Source organism: Saimiri boliviensis, chromosome 15 (genome assembly GCF_048565385.1).
Source record: "Saimiri boliviensis isolate mSaiBol1 chromosome 15, mSaiBol1.pri, whole genome shotgun sequence".
NCBI classification, from domain to species: domain Eukaryota; kingdom Metazoa; phylum Chordata; class Mammalia; order Primates; family Cebidae; genus Saimiri; species Saimiri boliviensis.
Window position 1 is genome coordinate 71,629,860 of NC_133463.1, and position 19,055 is coordinate 71,648,914.

Genomic DNA, 19,055 nt, shown 5'->3' on the forward strand with positions numbered 1-19,055 from the left:
ATTTCCTTTTCATTCATCTTCCCCACCTCCATCCCAGTCCCCCATTGACTCCGTCCTACTGGAATAGAGATGGACAGCCAATTGCTCTGCCCTGCTTCTGATACTGAGTTTCTGTCCTCTGTAGGTCTGGATGCACCGACTGCTCTTGGAGTAAAAAGATTCCCAGGATGTGAGCCACACGGGACTGGTGAGTACTGTCGTCGCATTTGGCAGTGGTGGGGCCTAGGCTGGGTCTCAACAAGGAAAGGAGAGGGGTGGGAGGGGCAGGGGCAGCTGAGCTCTGGCAGCTCTGAAACTGTATTTCCATGCACTTGTACCTAGAAACAGTACAGGGCCGAGAATCTAGGTGTGAGTGAGTCCCTTGGAATCCACTGGGTTCCTGCCAATCCCTCCCCGGGAGCACTGGAGCCTGCGGGTAGCGGGGCTGCCCTCCCTCTGCTCTGATGATGGCAGCTCAAACTCCCCGTCCAGAGGGCATGTGCTCAGAAGTGTTTCCAGCAAACCTCTAGCCAAGGCTAGGGAGATATTCTTCAAACAGAGAGGGAGCTACCTGGCTCACACCAGTTGGGAAACCATGGCCCTGAGGAGACAGACAGGAGAGCCACCTTTGCACATTTGAAGGACTGTCACGGGCAGGACAGAGGTGGAAAGCTGTTGACTCCACCTAAGGAAACATTCCTAACAGAAGAGCTATGCAAGAGTGTAGCAGGCAACTTGGGGAGCAGAGTGAGTTCCCTGTCACTGGCAGAATTCAAGCAGAGACTGGAGAAATATCTGTGGGACATTTCAAAGGGGAGAGTGCAATGTTTTATAGACCCTGTTTCCTGGTGATCTAGAATGCTGTGAGCAACAGGCAGTGGGAGGACAGAGAGGGTGTAGGGAAAGTCTGAAAGAGGGAAGCTTTTGAACTCGTGCCTGCAAATGCTCAGCACGGCCTCTTTTAGGCGCAGGCTCTGCTATGAAACTTTGGCAGCCACCAGATGAGATGACGCTCAGGTCTCTCCTACGACTGTTGCCCATTGACTGGCTATACCTGAAATAATACCAGACAATGCACACATCATAGGCATGAGCCCAAACACCTGCTGTATGTGGTCGGGGGACAACTCCCAAAGCATGATGGGAGTTCTGCTCAGAGACTCTGGGGAGCCTCTCCCATGCCAGGACCACCAAAAGAGTTTCGGGCTAGTCATCCCATCAAGGGACTCGGCCCAAGATCCAGACCACATAGACAAGAGGAAAAGGCATGGGAGAACAGGTGCCAAGGCTCACCCACCTCCCACTCCCCAGGGCCCCAGAGAAGGCAAAAGCAGGTGTGGTTCAGGCAGATGGCTTGGCTTCACCAGGAATCGTGGGCCTTTAGGCAGGGGCAGTACCACATACTCCAGTGGCCCAAACCTGGCCCACTGAGCGTGAGAAAAATTGCACTCCAGACGCAAATGGGGAAGTTACGCAGGAGGGACACCCATTGCGCTTGGGAGGGTCTGAATAATGAGCACACGGGTTCCTTTGTGCTTTGTAACTGGGTCTTCTTCCCCTGGGGTCTGGGTCAGCTGCAACAGTAAATATTTACCAAGGGCCCCTGAGGGCAGGGCTCTGTGGGAGGCCAGAGATGGTGTTTTTCTTTAAGAAACTGACAGCCTGGATGAGAATCGAGTTTGACAGTGGTTGCACACAGGCTGTATATTCAGCTGAGCCCTGTTTGCTGTCGGCGGGGGCAGGGAAAGGAGGGAGAGGGGAGGGCTGAACTGTGACTTGGCATGTTTTTGGCAAGTCTTTAAGCACGAGTTGAACTTTGAGGACAGGCATTGTGTGCTTGCGTTCACAGAACCTGGCACGTAGTAGGTGCTCAGTAAATTATTGTCAAATATAGTGATGAGGAGGTAGCCCAGGGAGGCAATGTATGTGGTTCAGAGGGACCCTGGAGTCAGAATGCCAGTTTCCCATCCCAGCTCCTCCACTAGCTGTGGGGCCTCATGCTTCAGTCTCCTTCCAAGATGGGGATAATGGTAATTCCTATCTCATAGAGTGGTTGGGAGGATTCAATGAGTTAATTCACATGAAGCTGCCAGTCCCTCATGCCGGGACATAGTAAGTGCTCAATAAACATTAGTCCTTATTCTAGATGTGGGACATGAACCCGGCTTAAGGCTCAATGACAGGACAGGAAAAAGCAGTGTAGGTTGGAGGACAGAGCACTGGGCTCTGAGTCAGAAACCTGGCATAGCTGCAGGGCAGGGACGAGGAAGCAATCCCTCCCGGTGAGTGCATTCTCTAAGCTGGAGATGCTGTGGAAGGCTGTCAGGGCGGCACTGATTTTCCTGCTGACTCTCTCTGGTCCCTCCTGGTTGAAAGCAGAGGTGGCTCTGCTATTTATTCCTAGCTGTGGGCTTCCTGGAGAGTGGAGAGACCTCACAGAACACCCCTTTTTCCCCATGAATGGGGACATGCTTACCATCCTCCTTCCCTCCAGGAAGTAGTGGTGAAGACTGGAAAACACCAGCACAAAAGAAAGATTCTGTTGATACAGATGGAGAATCATTTAAGACCCCAGCTTGGGTAGTGTGGTCTCAAGCTCCACAGTTGCCTGTGCCTTCCCCAGTGAGGTCTGGCTGTCTCCATGGCTGGAAGACAAATAGCGTATCGCCGGATTCCCACAGTGATGATTCACTCTGCAAAAGGCACTCCCCACCACCCCAGGGTTTGGAGCATGTTTCGGATAAAAATTGCATTCGCCTGAAACACTTGTCAATGTTACATTTCTTACATTGGTGGTAGACTTGGAGCTATGGAATGAGCTTGTTCAGGGACCTGCCTTTGGGCTCCCTTAGCCCGTCTCACCCAGACCCTAGCTGGATGGCAGGATTGTAATGTAAGCCAAATTGTATGTGACACAAGGACAGCCCCTGTGCCTAGGGGATCTGAAACTATTCTAGTTTCCTTTTCCCATCACCCCCGCCCCGACATCTGTCAGGTGGCCACAGCCACACTTCCAACTTGGGTGGGAAGGGGGATGGCATGAGGAATGGATTGGTCATGGCTGCCAGGGGCATCGTGCTGAGATGGGTGCTGAGGCATATCCAGGAAAGAGTATTCTGCAGTGGATTACTGATGTCTGCTGAGGAGGCAAGAACTATAGCATTCCTGCCACTTTTGGGCATCCCTAGACAAAACAATTTCTTTATTTTTTTATTTTTTATTTATTTGTATCACTTTGCCACCCAGGCTAGAGTGCGGTGGCACAATCTCAGCTCACGGCAACCTCCACCTCCTGGGCTTAAACAATTATCCTGCCTCAGCCTCCCAAGTAGCTGGGATTACAGGCACACACCACAACAGTGGCTATTTTTTATTTTATTATTATTATTATTTTTTGTATTTTTAGTAGAGACAGTGTTTCACCATGTTGGCCAAGCTGGTCTCGAACGCCTGACCTCAAGTGATCCACCCACCTCAGCCTTCCAAGGGCTGGGATTACAGGCATGAACGCACCGCACCCAACCTTAGACAAAACGACTTCTACCTCCCTGCATCGTACTTTGTGGTCTTATATTAGCAACCTTGTTTTATAACAGATAGACAAGGCATAGCCAAACCTCATTAATCTGGACCACATTAGGAACAACCCCGGTGAGTGAAAAGTCTTCATCCCAGGATGTTGCTGCATGCAGGTGGGCTTTCTTACCTTTCAGTCCACAGAGAACTCAGCCCAGCCCGGCTAACTGGTGCTAATGCAGGAGCCACAGGACCCATGCTTAGCAGGTCTGACCACATGGCTGAATGCACCTGACCTATACTTGTATGCCACTTACTCTTTTTGCATGCTTAGGGATAAATACCACGGAAACTCTCACAAAAGCAGTGTGTTTTTTGAAGTAGAAAATCATTCAATGGGCAGCTTTGCTGCTATTTCAAATTGCCAAGGAATTTGAATTAGAGAGACTTTGTACTAGCTGGGAATAAGCTGTTTTTTCCAGAGTTATATGCAGAAGATGAAACAAAATAGTCCAGAATTAGGTTTCCCCTGAGTTTCCTGATCTGTAAAATGTGGAAATAATACATCTCGCTGGGTTATGTGGAAGAATAAATGAGATAAAATGTGGAAGAGACACAGCATACAACCCTTGCTTACAAAAGATGGTCAAGAAATGCTATTTCTTTTCCCCCGTACCACCTCCCATCTATATTCACACTGAAAGCATAGCTTTTTTCTTGCAATATGTTCAAGAAATGATGTTACAGATAGATTTTTTAAAATAGCATCATACTTTTCAAATGACTCCTGTTGGCTTTTCAGAGGCTCTTCCTTTTTATTGCTGATGATTCTTCAATGAGCAATGTCTGCTTAAATCTTCAGCTTGAGTTCCTCTGCTCTGGTCTTCTGGGTGGAATAGCTCCAAGGGTCCTGCCACGTATGTGGATGAATGTCTTTGTAACATGATTGAGACTGTTAGCGGGTTTCTTTAGTAGAGACTGAGTCATATGGTGATTTGGCCATTCCACATCTTTCCTTCAACACGGCAAGTGTCCACACCTGAATTCCATTCCCAATGTCGGGAGAGTCAGGACAAGAAAGCTGATCAAATGCCAAATTGACACCATCCATGTGTCAGAAGGATGGGCTTTACTTGTTAATAACAGGTAAGAAGTTTGCATTGAAAATCTTTTTTCATCCTTAGTCTCTTGAGACTCTTCAGGAGAAAGATTAAGTTTCCGCTTAAAAAAAAATCAATCAGGTACAGTGACTCATGACTGTAATCCCAGTACTTTGGGAAGCTGAGGCAAGTGGATCACGAGGTTAGGAGATTGAGACCAGCCTGGACAACATGGCGAAACCCCATCTGTACTAAAGATACAAAAAATTAGCCGGTGTTGGTGGCACACGCTTGTAATCCCAGCTATTTGGGAGGCTGAGGCAGGAGAATCGCTTGAACCTGGGAGGCAGAGGTTGCAGTAAGCCGAGATCATGCCATTGCACTCCAGCCTGGGCGACAGGACAAGACTCCATCTCCAAAAAAAAAAAAATTCAAGGATGGTCTCAGTGGCTCACACCTATAATCTCAGCACTTTAGGAGCCTGAGGAGGGAAGATCACCGGAGCCCAAGAGTTTGAAGCCAGCCTTTATAGCACAGGGAGACCCTGTCTCTACAAAATATGTTTTAAAAATTAGTCAGACATAGTGGGGCCCGCCTATGGTCCCAGCTACTCAGGAGGCTGAGGCAAGAGGATTGTTTAATACCAGAAGATCAAGGTTGCCGTGTGCTACAATCATACCAGTGCACTTCAGCCTGGGCAACAGAGTGAGACCCTGTCTTGGAAAAAAAGAAAAATCAAGACTAATGAAATCTATGTGAAGCAGGGAGAGGAACCCGCAGGGCTGGAGGAGCAGCATCCCTCATCACAGAAGCAGAGACTCATTAGGACTCCTGGGTTATCAGCTGAGAGCTGGGGTTCTAAGGCAGGCAACAGACAAATGCATCTTTATTCTAGCTGCCTTGAGCATCAGCCCCCAATCCTCTCTGACCTGTAACCTGGTGAGCTGGGTGACACGAACTTCCTCTTCTCTCTTGTCCTCTCCCCTGAGGCCTAGAGCAGAACTTCTCCGCAGCCTGTTCTCTGCCCTTACCTGAGGGCAGAGTACGGTTTTCTTACCTTTCGGTCCACAGGAACTGAAAGGAACCAGCTGAGAAGCCACCTGCCTCCTTCCCAGGAGAAGGGAGTCAGTGGTCTTCCAAGGCTTCATGGGCAGGGCAGAAAGAGGAAGGTAACCCCCTCCCGCCCTCCCATTGTCCCTTCCAAGGCTCCACCCTGTTATGGATCCCTTTCTTCATCCTCTTTTTTGAGATGAAGTTTTGCTCTGGTCGCCCAGGCTGGAGTGCAGTACCGTGATCTTGGCTCACTGCAACCTCTGCCTCCTGGGTTCAAATGATTCTGCCTTAGCCTCCCAAGTACCTCTCTTCTTATCCAGCTTCAAACTCTTCCTTCCTGAGGATGGAGCTGGAGGACACCGTGAGGCTGGAGAGTAGGTCTTGAGATTAGAGTACATGGCCAACATAGGCCTCCTTAGAAAGCTGTCACCCGGAGGCCCAGGCAGGGGCATCAGAACTCGGTGCAGGTCCTGCAGCCTCCTCTGAGGCCCTGGTCTCCTCTCTGAGCATCCGTGGATCTTCCAGTAGACACATCCAATGTAGTATTGCAGAGTCATTCAGAGTGCACTTTGGAGCCAGACTGGCTCCTCAGTTAGAATCTCAGCTGCACCTTTGCAAGTCCTGTGATTCTGGCAAGTTATCTAACATCTATGTGCTGTGCCTTCCTCACCTATAAAATGAGTTCCCTCATAGGGTAGTTATGATGACTAGAGTCTGCGGAAGGTGCTTGGGGTCGTGTCCAGAGTAAAAGTGTTAGTAAAAAACAAAATCAAAAAGTAAATGAACACAGAAGCCAGTATGTCACTGGTCACAGGATTGACCTCAGCAAGATAAGTTTCCTACCCACAGAACTGAAGTCTTTCATTCTGCCTGTGAGTTCAGGGAGGCTTACAATTAGACCCTGAAGGAGGGGAAACCTGGGCAGAGGTGGCAGAAGTAGACAAAGCTTGGACATTTGGAAGCTTTGGGAAGTCAGGTTGCAGGAGCAGGTAGAGCCTCGTGGGCAGCACATGGCAGTTGAGATGGGCAAGGGCCAGTATCAGGAGTGGACTCAGTGTAGCTAAGCTAAACCGAAGAAGTGAAGAAAGAAGTGAGAGGGCTTCATCCTTCTCTGCAGTCCAGCTAAAACTTGGCCCTAAGCGCCCTGACCTAACCCCCATTCCATGATATTTCAGAGCTCAAGGTTTCTTGGCCAAGGAAATGCTAACACCTAGAACTCGTGGATACCAATACTTAAGTGGGTATTTGATTATATTAGTCAGACTTTTGGTTACAAGATGGAAATCCAATTCAAATTGGCATAAGTGTAAAACAAAAAGGCGGTTCGTTCGTGTAATTGAAAAGTCTGAGCTGGCCTGGCTTTATGCCCAGCTGGATCCCGGCAATGTCTGCAGGCGTCGTGTCTCTCCATCTCTCGGCTCAGCTTTCTTCTGTGTGGGATTTACTCAGACAGGTTTCCCCCACCGACAGCCAGCAGCTTTTCTCAGCAACCCCCGTAGAAAGAAGGCTGTGCTTCCAGAGTGCTCCTAGCACATGCCCTGGAATTGAGAGACTCGGGTCACATGTCCGTCCCTAAGCCAACTGCTGGAGCCAAAGAGTGCATAGTGCCAACTGGCCAGGCCTGTGTCACGCACTCCCACCGGGCATTGTGGGACCACATGCACCAAGAATGGGTGGTGAGGAATTGAGGAGAGAGAAGAAACTAAAGCTAAAATGCCATATGTACGTCCTGCAGAGCCTTGAGAGCCTTAAGGAAAAGGAGTGACTGTGGCTGTAATTCTCAGAGCAGACTCAGTGGGGAGCGTTGAACCTGGAGCTGGCCTTTGTGGTCCAGAACACGTGTGAGAGTGAAGGCTGGGCAAGGAAATATTTTCACAGAAGTGATAGTCTACATGCAGGTCTCCCTCTGTAGCACGCTAACCCCACAATACTGTAATTACATGCAGATGTGTCCTCTCCCCACAGGGACTTGGGCCGTGTCCTCTGCGTGCTTCCATTTCTCTCCACTCCCCTGCAGCCCCTGGGCTGATGCCTGCCCGTACCTGGCCCCTGCACAGCACTCAGGAGGTGGTCACTGGTGGAGCACATCAGAGTGGGCATCCTGAGGGCTTCTCCTCCTGCAGCCGATGCAGGATGCCATCTTTGCTTCAGGCGATGCTCCCACTCTGGTGAGTTCCCTGGTTTGTATTCCAGATGACAGTGTATTAGATCTGATGGCTGCTCTAACAAATTCCCACAAGCTTAGGCTTAACACCAATTTATTATCTTACGATGCTAGAGGTCATAGTCCGAAATGGGTCTCACTGAGCTGAAGGTGACAAAGTATTGACAAAGTACATTCCCTTCTGGAAGCTCTCAGGGAAAATCCATCTTCTTGCTTTCCAGCTTCTGGAGACCTCCCAAAGTGCTTATCTCAGGGCCCCCTTCCATCTTCAAAGCCAGCAAAGGCTGGTTGAGTTTTTCTCATGCCATAGAACATGAGAGCATGCAGTTTCTCAGACTCTGACGTTCATCGGCTTCCTACATCTTTTGTGCCTACCCTCATAATACAGAATAATCTGTTTATCTTAAGGTCAGGTGATTAGCAACCTTAGTTTCACCTGCAATCTTGTTTTTTGTTTTGTTTTGTTTTGTTTTGTTTTGTTTTGTTGACTAGTAAAGTGCAGTAGTGAAAAGGGGAAAAGATCAGACAAGGAGTTCGATCTGTAACTGACTGAAAAATCCATTGAGAAAACTGACTACCTTCCAATCAGCCTCTACCTGCAATCTTCATTCCTTTCTGCCATTTAACTTAAAATATTCACAGGTTCCAGGGATTAGGGCATGGTATTTTGGGGGGTCCATTACTCCGCCTACCACAGCTGTTGCTGTAATCATCAGTTCTAATATTTATCCAGCACTCAATACCATTTGCTAAGTCCTTTACAAGAGTTTTGTTCTTGTCACCCAAACTGGAGTGCAATGGCACAATCTCAGCTCACTGCACCTCCACCTCCTGGGGTTCAAGTAATTCTCCTGCTTCAGCTTCCTGAGTAGCTGGGATTACAGGCTTGCGCTACCACGCCCAGCTAATGTTGTATTTTTAGTAGAGATGGGATTTTGCCATGTTGGCCAGTCTGGTCTGGAACTGTTGACCTCAAGGGATCTGCCCACCTCAGCCTCCCAAAGTGCTGGGATTACAGGCGTGAGCCATCCAGCCATTTAATCTTCATAACCACCAGGAGGTACAGTAAACATCTCCATTTTACCACTGAGAAAACGAAGGTACCTAAAAGCCACTTATCTCCCAGAGAATATCCACAGACCCAGTAAACAGTAGATCACAGTTCTGCCAGACCCTAAGGTCTGAGCTTCTAGCTGGAGAGTCAGCTGATAGAGGGTGTCAGGAGACTCAGAATAGAAGAAAATGGAGATTCTTTTCTATGTTCGCAGTGGGGGATGGGGCAGTGGCAACGTTCTCAGGTGCCAGACCACCCACATGGGTTTATGTCCCAGCTCTATTCCTTACTAGCAATGTGACCTTAGGCAGGTCACCCCACCTCTGTATGCCTCCCTTTCCTTGACTGTAAAATGAGCAGACAAGGCTACAGTGAATCATGGCTGGTTTTATTTTTATTTTTAAAGTCAAACAAATTCCTGGATCCAGATTTCTCTCTTTTATGCATATCTTCAACCTGCTTTTAGAGGAAGGAAAACCCATATATACTTCTCCTTTTACTTTGCCTTCCTTTTCTCCTGTCTTTACTCAGAAGGCAGCAGGGCAGGGACCAGCCAGCTATGCCTGTCTCTGTGTGGCCTGTGGGCTAAGAATGGTATTATATTTTTAAAGGGTTGTAAAAAACAAAAAGGAACAAGATGTGACAGACGTTGCATGTGACCCACAAAGCCTAAAATATTTACTATCTGACGCTTTACAAAAAATGTTTGCTGACCTCAGACAGAACACGGGCGGTAGTGTCAGCCAGACCTGGGTTTGGTGCTGTACTGGATGGTAAGGACTCAGTCGGACCTTTGGGTCATGAAAGCACCTTGGGGTCTTCCCACAGTGGTGGCTTTTATAGCACTGTAGCAACAGCAGCAGCTCCGGTAGCACTGGCAGGTGCAGTAGTAGTAGATGTGATGTTGGTATTTACTGAGCATCATCTTCCTTAATCCCCTCAACAATCCTCTGTGATAAGCATGGCTACGAGCCCTTTTACTCGTGTGGAAACAGAAGCTGCCGGGGGAGCGGGTCCCCCACCCATGGTTACACAGTGAGATGGGACAGAGCCAGGACTGGAGCCTAGGCAGCCTGACTCTAAATTTTTCTACATTGCCTCCCTATCGTTGCCATCAGCTCTCCCCTCAGGCAAGATAAATCTTTGCCTTCCCTTGTTTTCTTCCCTGACCCCTTTTCCCTAATTCTCTGGCAAAATTCATTTTCACTGTAAAAGGGCAACTGAAAAATAGAAGAGCTTTCAAAACAGCTCTGACACAGACACCTGTAATTTTGGTTTTGGCATTCATCCATCCGTCTCATGCATCCATCCATCCATCCGTCTATCCACCCACCCATCACTCCATCCCTCACCCACCCATCCACCCACCTACCCACTCATCCATCCATCCCCCTACATCCTTCCCTGCCTCTTCCATCCATCCATCACAACACAGCACCAGGAACTCATAAGAACTCACGTCTTTGACACTGACAACCAACCTGGGCAAACCCAAGCCCCTGGGTCCTCCAAATTCATTGTTACCAGGAAACACGGAGGGAAGCTCATTAAACAGTACCAAGTACTTGATTAATATTCTGCAATTCCGGCAGCACCAGGCTATTTCAGTGCCCCCTCCCCTTACCCGGTTACCATGACAATATTATTTTAACAAACAGCTCCTTAATATTTAATGAAAATTATGCTCCTGACAGACAAGCAGAAGAGCAACTGAACTACAAAGGGCTTAGAGGGTCCGCCAGGACATTTTTGCATGAAGCCATCAGTTTCCCCCAATCCCCGGATGCTATTTGTTGCCAGAAAAATGCAAGTGTTCTGGAGGCTGGGCGCCAACATGATGCCAGGCCTTGGTTACATGCAGCAATTGAGGGTTGTCACTTTTTTAATGCAGAATGTCACAACGGCTCCATGAGGACGGGGTAGCGTGATAGCATTATTAAACACTCCTTTGTACACCGATCTGCTAATCTCATCTCTGCTCGCCTGTGGCTGCTGAAAGCCTTATTTCAAGAGGCAGCTTCCTGTGTCTTGAATCGAGCCGGATTGTAAGACTGGGTGTAGAGAGGCCTTGCCTTTGTGCACCAGGGTGAGAAGGAGCCCATCTTTCCTCTGCAAGGAGCCATCTGTCCCACCCAGTCAGTTCAGCAACAAGCAGGTGCAGGGATTGGGAGACCCAGACCTCTGCCCTCAAGAGGGTGAATGTCAAGAGAGAAAAGGCCACGGACATACTGACCACTCTGTGGCAATCTCCATCACTAGGTTGATAGGCTTATGTGCCAGGCACTGTGCTAAGCACTTGAAAGCAAAAATTCATGACACATCCCAGATCCCCAATGAAAAAGATGAGTGAATAACTGTAACAAAGTGGAGAGAGGATGGCAGGGGGCAGTGGGTGGCCTATTACCTGTGTGACCTTGGGTAACTTAACCTCCCTGTGACTCAATTTTCTCATCCATAAATTGGGAATAATAACACTATCTACATTAACCATTGCCATGAGGTTTAAAATGAAATAAACACATAAGAAGCACTAGGACAGTACACAAAATACTTAGAACAGTGGGTACATGGTAAGCAGTAAATAAATGCTAGCCAGGACTGCAAGTTCCCACGGTACCATGCATACGATTATAATAACAGCTAACATGTAGTAAGTGCTTACTCCACCCTGGGCACTATGCGAAGTGTTGGAGTAGTACTACATCAAGTAAGCTTCACAGGCAACCCTGTGAGATAGAGACCATATCATCATCATTATCCTCACCTTGCAAATGATGAAACTGAGGCTCTGAGGGTTTGGAGAACTTGCCCTAAGGTCCTGAGTCTGGGAAGAGGGGATTTGAATCCATCTCTATCTGGATTTGCTGCCTTGTCGAAACACGAACTACAGTATCTCAAAAAGCACACAAATAGTGTTGCTCTGGGAACACGGGGACCTTGCTGGTGGGGACGAGGAGGGCTGTCCAGTGGAAGTGGCTGCAGGTGCCTTGAGGGCCCATGCGGCTTTCTGGACAGAGAGGATGGGACTAGAAAGTGGAGGAGAAATCTTTTTTTTTTTTTTTTTTTTTTGAGACAGAATCTCACTCTGTCACCTAGCACTGTGGCATGATCTCAGCTCACTGCAGCCTCTGCCTCTTGGGTTCAAGTGATCCTCCTGCCTCAGCCTCCTGAGTAGCTGGGACTACAGGTGCACACCACCACACCTGGCTAGTTTTTATATTTTTAGTAGAGTTGGGGTTTCACTATGTTGGCCAGAATGGTCTCCATCTCCTGACCTCATGATCCACCTGCCTTCGCCTCCCAAAGTGCTGGGATTACAGGCATGAGCCACTGCACCTGGCAGTGGAGGAGCAGCTCTAAGAAGGAGGACGTGGGGCAGCTAAGACCTGGAGGAGGGGAACTATGAGCTGCAACTGCAGAAGGAAGCACGATCTGATTTGATTGACTCTTCCACAGGCAGATTCTTGGTACCGAGTGGGAGCTTATCTTAAACAAATATGACCTATTTATTTAAAATATACACTGAATTTTTATTTAAATAGATTGGAAGAGGAAGAGTGGGACATAAGGGGGAGAGTAAAGCTTGTAGAGATTTCCATTCCCTCCTATCAGGATTTCGTTGTGTGACTAGTATGAGAATGTCTGTAGCAGTTCTGTGTGTGCGTGTGTGTTTCAAATAAAAACATTTCTTACCAGTACCTCCAGAAGCAAAGATACAGGCAAAGAAAGGAAAGCTTGAACAGTGTAGCAAAAGACAATCAAAGTCACGGTATGTTACATTTAAAAATATATGTCTGTGTATGTGTATCAGCTGCTTATTGCCACAATAGTGCTTCGTGGCAACTGCCCATAGACCTCAGTGGTGAAAAAGAAGCAATGCTTATTTAGCATGATCGCCTACAGCAGGCGTCCCCAAACTACAGCCCGCGGGCCGCATGCGGCCCCCTGAGGCCATTTATCCAGCACCCCACCGCACTTTAGGAAGGGGCACCTTTCATTGGTGGTCAGTGAGAGGAGCACAGTACGTGGTGGCCCTCCCACAGTCTGAGGGACAGTGAACTGGCCCCCTGTGTAAAAAGTTTGGGGACGCCTGATCTAAAGGGTTGAGTTGATCTCAGCCTGGGTTGGGATTGCTCACATACCTAGGTCCGTGAGGAGGTCCTGCCAATCTTAGCTGGGGTCACCCATATCTTAGGGGGTTTTCTGGATGTCGGCTGATCTAAGATGACCTCTGATGGGATGATAGGGAGCTTCACACGTCATTCACCCTCCAGCAGTCTCCCTCATGGCAGAGGAGAGAGGGGTCCTCTTGCAGAAAGGTACAAGAGCTTTTTCAGGTCTTGGCTTGTATCGCATCCTTATTATCCAATGAACCAAAGCAAATTACGTGGCTGAGAGTCTGTGTATGGGGTGCGGGGAGCGTGGGAACTCTGCAAGGTGACATGTCAAAAGGCAAGAATACAGAGAAAAGTAAAGCACTGGGGCTGTTACTACTACCAGTAACTTGTTTCTGGAAGTCCACCTGATGAAACCTTCAAGCCACATGGAGGAGTCCTCAAAGTCCCATGTCTTTGGGATATTCATGTAATTTCTTCTGCTCTAACAACTGTGAGGTGAACTTGACCTCAAAGTGAGACCTTGACCCGGGGCATTTAAGTCAGTATCTGTGTCATTCACACCACACCTGATCCCTGACCCAAAGTGTCTACAGAAACGAATGGAACCCATCGTTAGAGGAACGGGGGCCGGCCGTGCTCCCCACAGTGCCACGGTGGAAAGTGTTGCTTCCCCTAAGCAGCTTCCCTGCAGAGCGGCATGGCACAGCCTCAGAACCCAAGGTTAGCCTCGTGCCTCTCAGCAGAATCTGTTACCCAAGGTTTCCTGAAAGACAGTCTGCCTAGAAATGGAGCTCCAATGAAAGAAAGGCCTGTCTAAGGTTTTTTGTTGTTGTTGCTGATAATTCTGCGTTTTTTCCCCATAGTAGCCCAGTACTTTGGGTTGAGTTCACACTTGATACTTTCTACAACAAACACTAGCATTATTCCCATTTCACAGATGAAGAAAGTGAGGCCCAGTTTAAGTGACTTCCTCAGAGTGGCAAAGGCAGATGTTACCCCAGCCCTGTTTCTGTCTCTACCACCACCAATCTCTAATTCGGCCCTGAGGCCACTTTCCCACACACTCGTAAGACTGTGCTCAAATCCTGATTCTGTTTCCTGCTGCCCTTTGGCCTTGGATATATCACCCGCCCTCTCTGAGCTTCTGGAGAAAATCTTACCTTCCCAATAGTGTTGTTATGAGGACTAAATTTGGGGACTAAGAATCCTGAGTGCTGCCCTGCAGTTTGGAATGTACCCAGCACTATCCCATTTAATCCTTAAAACAACATGAGAGAGGTACTGTTGTTACCTCTTTTTTTTTTTTTTTTTTTTTTTTGAGATGGGATCTCACTCTGTCATCCAGGCTGGAGTACAGTGGTGCGATCTTGGCTCACTGCAACCTCCGCCTCCCGGGTTCAAGTGATTTGCCTGCCTCAGCCTCCCAAGTACCTGGGATTACAGGTGCCCACCACCATGCCTGGCTAATTTTTTTGTGTTTTTAGTAGAGATGGGGTTTCGCCATGTTGGCCAGGCTAGTCTCAAGCTCCTAACCTCAGGTGATCCACCCGCCTCAGCCTCCCAAAGTGCTGGGATTACAGGCATGAGCCACCACACCTGGCTGTTATCTCATTTTCATAGGTAGGAACCTACGAAACTCCACTCCGAGGCTGGAGACACGGAGTGACTTCCAGCGATCCCCCCGTGGTGGGGCTGGGCCTTAGAAGCAAGCTATCTTGTCCAGAGCCTGTGTACTCTGCCCTCTTCCCTCCTTCCTGTGGAAAGGCTCAGCAAGGGCACCAGAAATACTCTCTACCCTTGTCTCTTTGGAATCTTGAGATAGAGATGCTCATGAGGGGCCAGGCACTGTGGCTCACACCTGCAGTCCTAACACTTTGGGAGGCAAAGGCGGGCAGATCACCTGAGGTCAGGAGTTCCAGACCAGCCTGAGCAACATGATGAAACCCCGTCTCTACTAAAAATACAAAAATTAGCCGAGCATGGTGGTACACACCTGTAGTCCCAGCTATTCAGGAGGCCGAGGCAGGAGAATCACTTGAACCCGGGAGGCAGACATTGCAGTGAGCTGAGATCGTGCCACTGCACTCCAGCCTGGGCAACAGAGTGAGACTCCACCTCAAAATTTAAAAAGAGAGAGAGAGAGATGTTTGTGAGCAAGAACATGCCACAGCAGAAGTCCAGGTAACACCCTGGACATTACCCTAAAGAGCATCTAAAACAGATGCTGCCCCATCACCCCATCACTTAACAATAGGAAGTCAAGTTAGAGAACCCTGAGTTCTCAGTGGTTCACACCTGTAACCCCAGCACTTTGGGAGGCTGAGGCAGGCAGATCATGAGGTCAGGAGTTTGAAAGAATCCTGAGTTTATGTCCCAAGAAAGCACAGGAGAAAAGAAACTCACCCAGGGTTTTCAGTGCAGTGAACCTGAATGACCGACAGAGCAGTGGCATCATCTCTCCGAGTCTTAATACTAGATTAATGCCCAGTGACCTATGTGACCAAGTGCCTGATGCGGATGGGATATCGCTGACAGATCATTTGCTGGGAATGAGAGCGTGGCTGCAGGATCCATGCAGGAGCACTCAGGCCCTCCCCCCTCATCCTGAGGCATCAGTATCTATAAAGTTTCTCTAAACACCTTGACACTGGAGCCTTTTAACTCCTGGAGGGAGCTCATAGTGGAGATGAGTGTCTGTATTTTACAGATAAACAAACTAAGGAGGTAAAGGCTGATACTAATTAAAGCTCTATTTCTTTGCCTTTGATCAAAATCTTAGGTTCGTATTTGTGGCCCACCATTTACTATCGGTGAGATCTTGGGCAAGTTATTGACTTCTCTGTGCCTCCATTTTATCCTCTGTAAAATGGGGATAATTATATTTATCTCTTAGAGTGGTTATGAGAATTAAATAAATTAATCCATATAGTTGCACTTAGAACAGTATCTGGAATAAACATAGGAAGCATTTGGTAAATGTTACCAATTTAACATTACTGTGTGCATTTTAATCCTATGTAGAAATGGAGTAGAACTTGATAAATGTAGTTTATGGCATGGGGGTGAAACCACAAAAGGCATGTCACAATGAAAACATTTACGGGTCCATTGGAATAGATGGCTTGCCCAAACTCACCCTGCTGGTGATGGACCACGTAGGGACCAGAAGCCAGCTTCCCTGACTCCAAGATCTATACCCTTTCTTCTTTTCCAGGCTACCTGACTTACTGAGAAGGGGCTTCTGTTTCATCCCTAAATCAAGCCACTGCATGACTCTCACTATCCAAAAGTATCTGCATTCATATGGAAACACCCATTTCCTTAAAACTTTCAACCAGGAAATTTTGTGGCACTGTGCACCCAGATTTGCATGAACCATGCAAGAAGGATACAGTTTGTTTCTAAGAACACTTAATTAAGCACTAGGTTTAATTAACTTAAATCAACCTCTCTCCCTGCTCCCATATTCCCCTCCCCCTCAAAAGAGAGGGCTGCTTTAAGTGTAGTCCCTCACTGGAAGTTCTGATTTTAGCAGTTTCTAATCAGACTCAAAATTGCTAGCTCGTTGTCTCAATCTGCCCCTGAGATACCAGCCTTCCCTGTGTGATTAATCTCCCCTTGCATGGGCCACGTTTCAAACATAGGCAAGCATCGCACTGCAGTTTATTATATGGTGGTTATTGTTCGTGAATGGAGACAGCCTCTATTTGCGTTGTTCTTCAAGCACCCACCCCACATGTACAAGCGTGCACACACACACACACACACACACACACACACACACACACACACTTTCTTATTTCCCAAGCCAATGGATAAGTTTTGCCCTTCGGCAGTCACCATGACCGTGGTCCTTTGCCTCTATTCTCAAGAATCTTTATGAATATTTTTGCAAGTTTTTTCTTCTTCTCTCTAAAGAATAGTGACCCACCCCAAACTGGACAATAATGAAATATACAGAATTGGACCTTAGGTCCCCTAGACTTTTTTCCTTTTCTCCCAATTCCCGGAAACAACAGCAGTGCTGCCTACTTCTGAGCACTCCTCAGCCACCGTGGTACAGACCCCACCTGAGTGGTCTGCCCACTCCCAGCCTTGGTGCTCGCAGTCTTTCCATCACACCCCAGACAGGGTTACCTTTTAAAAATACAGACCAAGAGCCTAGGCACGGTGGCTCATGCCTGTAATCCCAGCACTTTGGGAGGCCAAGGCGGGAAGATCAGTTGAGGTTAGGAGTTCAAGACCAGCCTAGCCAACGTGATGAAACCCCATCTCTACTGAAAATACAAAACTTAGCCGGGTGTGGCGGCACATACCTGTAATCCCAGCTACTCAGCAGGCTGAGGTAGGAGAATCGCTTGAACCTGAGAAGCAGAAGTTGCAGTGAGCCAAGATGGCACCACTACACTCCAGCCCGGGCAGCAGAATGAGACTCTGTCCCAAAACAAACAAAATATCACATCACTCCCAGGGATTGTAATGATCTGAGAGCTTCTCATTGCACTTGGCCTGATGTCTAGACTCCTTTCTCTGGCTGACCAACCCCCCCAAGACCTTGCCTTGCCCTTCCTCTCCACCCTCGTTTCTTCCCACATCCCCTCATCTGCTATGCAGCCACCATGCAAGCTTTCTCTTATTCTTCAGATACACCAAGCTGGGTTCCACCTTATGGTTTTGCATTTGCTGTTCCCTGTGTGTGCAATGCTCGACCTGAGCCCGGGTTCCCTGGAAAACAGAGGCTGATGCCATACTCATAACACCTGATGGGTGGAGGAGATGGAGGTGGGAGGGGTATGTGTAATCCCAGACAGCAGCAGGAGTGAGGGAGAAGGGAAGCAAGAGAGAGAAAACAAAGCCTGCAAATACATTACTCTGCTGACCCATCACTTCTTGAGAAACTCTAGCCAGTTGCTCTGACACATGGGATTCTTTGGAGCGGCAATGTGGAACACACTTATACCATAATGCAACATATGTATTCCCCAAACCATCACACTATGCAGAATTGCACTTTACAAATCACGGGGCTTATGGGCAAAACGTGCTTAGGGAGGACACAATACTAGAAAAAAAAAGATAATAAAAGCAGTAGCATAGTTTTACACATCACGTATGGTTTAGAAAAATACACAAATAGTACAGTAAATACGGTACTTCACCTTGCAGCAAGAAAGACCCATTTGTGGGTGCAACCAAATGTCAGAAAGGTTTCTCAGCTTGTGAGTTTCTGTGAAGTTGTGGAAACTGGTTGAAATCAGATGAACATTGTAACACCAAGTGTGGATCCGTTTGGCTCATAATGCGTGATGTAAATTGAGGTGGCTGGTAGACATTTGAGATAAATGCGTGTGTGCATTTTGTGTGGAGTCATGTGCCACTTAATGATAAGAATACACTCTAAGAAATGCATTACTGGCCAGGTGCAGTAGTTCATGCCTGAAATCTCAGCACTTTGGGAGGCTGAGGCGGGAGGATCATGAGGTCAGGAGTTAGAGACCAGCCTGGCCAATATGGTGAAAACCCGTCTCTACTAAAAATACAAAAATTAGCTGGGTGTGGAGTTGCTTGCCTGTAATTCCAGCTACTTGGGAGGCTAAGGTAGGAGAATCACTTGAACCTGGGAGGTGGAGATTACAGTGAGCTGAGATCGAACCACTGCACTGGCAAAAGGGACGAGACTCCATTTTAAAAAAAAATGAAAAAGAAATGCATTATTAGGCCATTATTCGCAAACATTATAGCGCGAACTCACAAACCTAGATGGTATAACCAACTGCATACTTAGACTGTGTAGTATAGCACATTGCTACTAGGCTACAGACCGGTAGAGCATATTACTGTTCTAAACACTGCAGGCAACTGTAACACAGTGATAACTATTTGTGTGTCAAAACATATCTAAATATTTTAAAGGTACAGTCAAAATACAGTATCATAATCATAGGAGACCACAGTACACGTAGTCTGTCATTGACTGAAGTGCTGCTATGTGGGGCGTGACTGTTTTCCTATATGGCTCCGTTCAGTCGCTTACAGTTTTCTGTGCTCACCTACTGTTTCTCACTGATAAA

General features: G+C 47.8%; 1 protein-coding gene across 2 annotated transcripts in view; it reads left to right on the forward strand.

The window, feature by feature from the left end:
• The window catches only part of ZHX2 (zinc fingers and homeoboxes 2), a 185,107-nt gene that overhangs the window by 80,081 nt on the left and 85,971 nt on the right, over nucleotides 1-19,055 (forward strand). For both annotated transcript variants that reach the window (XM_039464618.2, XM_074387092.1), the window contains exon 2: nucleotides 125-187. The gene's annotated coding sequence lies outside the window, so the exon portion shown is untranslated. The remainder of the gene's footprint in view (nucleotides 1-124; nucleotides 188-19,055) is intronic.